A 4317-nucleotide genomic window follows, 5' to 3' on the forward strand; every position below is an offset into this window, starting at 1 on the left:
CGCATGCGCGCCGCGCTCCTCTTCCTCCCCCCCCGCCCCCCAATCTCGCGCGTTACTCTCCCTTCCCCCAGCACGGAGAAAGGCGCAAGCGCAGTGAGCCCAGTTCTCCCGCCCCGAGGCCGCAATCGCGGCGCTGGTGCGTGCCCCCCTTCCGACCCCCTCCCCCCGCGGTCCATCCTTTTCCACATTCACTACTGCGCCGAATCGCTAGTGCACCGCGCAGGCGCGGTTAGGGCCAGGCTTGCCGGGCCCGGGAAGCTCTTTACTCAGCTCGCTGGTAGGCAGAGCTGCTGGTGGTCCCTCTCTGCTGTTTGCCCGGGAGGTGCTGCGGTTCTACCAGACTTAGCCGTTATGCCCTTCCCGCCTCGATTCGCTGTTCTTGGCTCCATTCCCTGACTTCGCATGCAATTCATTCCTCCTGTGTCCGTTAATCGGGAAACGCGGACTGCAGTTACCCGTGTTTGAAACCCAAGTGTGTGGAAAGCCGGAAAGAACAGCTTTAATATCGCAAATAAACTTTATCGCCTAAGGGTCTATAGGTCTGGTCCCCATGTCTCCCTGGAGGAGGAACGAAGAATTAAAATGGACTCTGGAAGGATCAGCAGTCATGCGATTTCTCATGGGTATCCCTCTCCAGCTCAACAGTCACGTTATCCTACGTCTCCATCCGCTGTAAATACCCCTACCCACAGCTTTTCTGTTCATACTATCTTGTGATTGTTCCTATCTTGTGATTGTTTAAGCATTGATCTTCCACACTTAGCTCCCAAAAGATTTTTTAGAAAGTTTTTTTTCTTGATGCCTGCCATACCTACCAAGTATCTGGTTCGGTGAAGGAAGGGAGAAAGAGAAACATAGGGGCTCAGGAAGGTTCATTATGTAGTTTTCCTATCATCTCATGATGCTGACTTTAGACCGGCAGGAAAAGGAGTAGCCACTTAAAGCATCAAAGCAAGAAACAGTATTTGGCTTCTTTTAGGTGGTCAGACAAGGCCTTTCCCCATTCCACAGGTACTCTTTCCCAGTGATTGACATGATGCTACCTGGAGACGGAGAAAAGGAGTTGATGATAACTAACTGATCATAACTAACATCACTGATAATAACTAACATACTGAGATGTGCCCAGGTACTATTTTAGATGGTATTATTTAATCCTTAAAAGAAGCCCTACAGGATGTCCTATCTCTACTTTGTGGATGTGATTAATAGAAGCACATATGATTAAATAACTAGCTCCAAATCATACAAGTGCTTCAGCAGAGCTAGGATTCAAACCCAGGCATCTAATCGTAGAGTTCACACTCTTAACAATTGTAGTGAAGTGTGTGTGTGTGTGTGAGAGAGAGAGAGAGAGAGAAAGAGAGAGCTGGGTGCTTTAATGTTTGTGCCTTATATGGACTTGAGCAATAGAGACTGTAGAATTTGGGGGAAGAGGGAAGAGGAGAAATAATTTTCCAGTCAAGTGTTTTATAGAGTTAGGATCCCCTAATGTCTTTTTTTCTAGTTACTTATCTACCTTAGGATTTCATGTATTTATTAATGCTGAAGCCAGAACAGGTAACAGTTATAATGGTATTTCTGCCTGGAGTAGATTTTACAGATCACCGCTGGTTCATTTTGTGGCCTTTAGGGGGCCAAAGAAATGGTTTAACTTGGCACAATGATGCTTGCCTTTGATCCCAGCTACTTAAGAGAGAGAGTCAGGAAGGTGGACATTTCAAGGCCAGTCAGTGCTAGCAGTGTGGCTCAGTGGTAGAATGTCTTGTCTACAATGTCTTGTTGACACAGTGTGAGTTTCTAAGTTCATTTCCCAGAACCTTCCTCCCTCTCAAAAAAGAATGAAAAAAAAGTTTATTATCATTTTCTATTTTGTGTATTTTTACCACTTTATTCCAGAAGAAAGGGGTTAAGGTAGATTACATAAAACACGAAGCACAGTAAATAAAAAGTACAGAGGAAAAGAGAACTGAGAGTGAGGAAGATTAAGCCAGCAGTTTTTGTATACAAAATGCACAGTGCAAGGTTCTATTGGTTTACAGTAATAGGGATAAATCACAAATGACTCACAGCTTTCTAAATACCAAAGAAAAATGACTTCGGTTACAAATGGAGAAAATACTTTGAACTGGAACAGGGACTTGACTATAGTGGCTCATAGACTTGTATGCCACTTCCCCAAATCTCTTTCTCTTTTTTAGAGCTCAGGATGAGCTGGGTGCTGGTGGCTCATGCCTGTAATCTTAGCTACTGATCTGAGGCTGAGATCTGAGGATTGCAGTTCAGAGTCAGCCCAGGCAGGAAAGTCTGTGGGACTCATCTTCAATTAACCACCAGAAGACCGGAAGTGGTGCTGTGGCTCAAGTAGTAAAGTGCTTGCCTTGAGTTGAAGAGTTCAGGGATAGTGCTCAGGCCCAGAGTTCAAGCCCCACAACTGACACACACACAGACACACACACACACATACACAGACATACACACAAGCTCAGGATGCTTCGAGTCTCCAATTTTCATGGACCTCATGAACATCTACAATTAGGGTTCAAATATATGCAGATATATTTAAAAGACACGAGACATTCAACAGAAATGATTACACAGAAAGAGAGTGAGCATTGGTAAGAAAATCACCACAAATTGTCTGAGTCCAATCTCAGCAGAGTTCTGGGGTCCTGAAGACACAGGAATGATTCTGGTTATGGCTTGCTGCTGTTCCTGCTTGAGATTTCACTGTCTTGGAATCCTGGGATAGAATGAGCTCTTCTGCATATGAAGGAATTTTATGACTAGGGCCCAACCAACTTTTCGAAGGGATCCTTCTCTAAAAGAATGATATCCATTCAGAATTTGAAGTTGAAAAGAAACTATGTTACATAACCACTCAGCAGCTGGTGGGGCAGCTCATCATAATCTAAAACATTCTTTTTGAAGCAAACAATGAATAGTCTCATCATATACGATAAAGACAAAAACTAAGCTTGTATCAGAGTTCAGGGCAGATTTGCCATGAAAATAAGTACCCCTATTTTTTTCCCCGAGTAAATTGTGCTTATTGAAGGAAGTTTGGAAAATGTAGAAAAAGATGTAAACATCACTTATAACCTTATCAGTCCTAGATAGCCACCCTTCCCCCTTCTGGTACTAGGGAATTTAACACAGGCCCTCAAAGTGCTCTATCACCGGTAGGGAATTTAACACAGGCCCTCAAAGGCAAGTGCTCTATCACTGGAGGCAGTCATAGCCCTTTTAGTGTTTTTTTTTTTTTTTTGCTGGTCATGGAGCTTGAACTCTGGGCCAGGGCACTGTTCTGAGCTCTTCAGCTCAAGGCTAGCACTCTACCACTTGAGCCATAGCACCCACTTCCAGCTTTTTCTGTGTATGTGGTGCTGAGGAATCGAACCCAGGGCCTCATGCATGCAAGGCAAGCACTCTACCACTGAGCCACCTTTCCAGCCCCTGTATTTTGTTTTCAAGATAGGCTCTCAATAATTTTTACCAGGTTGGCCTTGATATTTCAGTCCTCGCCTCTCAAGTAGCTGGGATTACAGTTTGTACCACTATACCTGGCCTTCTTATTTCTGAATCGTGGTTGTTGAAACTTTACCAGAACACTATGAGGCTTATAGAGATATCCAAATCACTCATGCCACTATTCATGGGTAATTCCAGAAATGTTTGTGAAGGAAAAATTCTGACTATTACACTTCTTGATTGACAGGGACTTGGGACATAGTTTGAAGCCTTAATAACATTGTGACTTTATTTTCCCTTACTAATAGGTAGTATCTAGGGAACTCTGATATCCATTAGACAAAGGCAGATCAGGCTTCAGAGAAACCTAGCCATCACTTATTGAGACCAGGGAGATGTCCCTGTGGATTGTTCCCAAAGAAGGAACTCTGGACCTCAATGGACAACAGCCTTGTGTTGCCTTAAGTAAACAAAGCATTGGGATGCTTTTCTTATTTGTCTCATTATTGGCCAGTAGCCACTATGAATGTGAGCAGGTATAGATTGCAAAATATTGAAGTTGTGATAGCCAGCTCTTTCTTGCCCTGAGTTGATTCATGACAGTTTTTAGATGAATAAATCTATTTTTGGCCTGTCTTTCCATCAATATTATTCCTCTCAGTCACATCATTGGTCTTGAATGGTACTACGTTTAAATTTTTTCAGGTATATTTGGAAGGTAGCTATTCTTTTAATCAAATATTATAAGCTTTTTGTTTTCTTGGGGAGGGGTAATTGGGGTTTGAACTCAGTCTCTTTCACTTACTAGGCAAGCATTGTACCATTTGATCCATACCCATAACCCTT

Source organism: Dipodomys ordii, unplaced genomic scaffold (genome assembly GCF_000151885.1).
Source record: "Dipodomys ordii isolate 6190 unplaced genomic scaffold, Dord_2.0 Scaffold20, whole genome shotgun sequence".
Lineage (NCBI taxonomy): Eukaryota > Metazoa > Chordata > Mammalia > Rodentia > Heteromyidae > Dipodomys > Dipodomys ordii.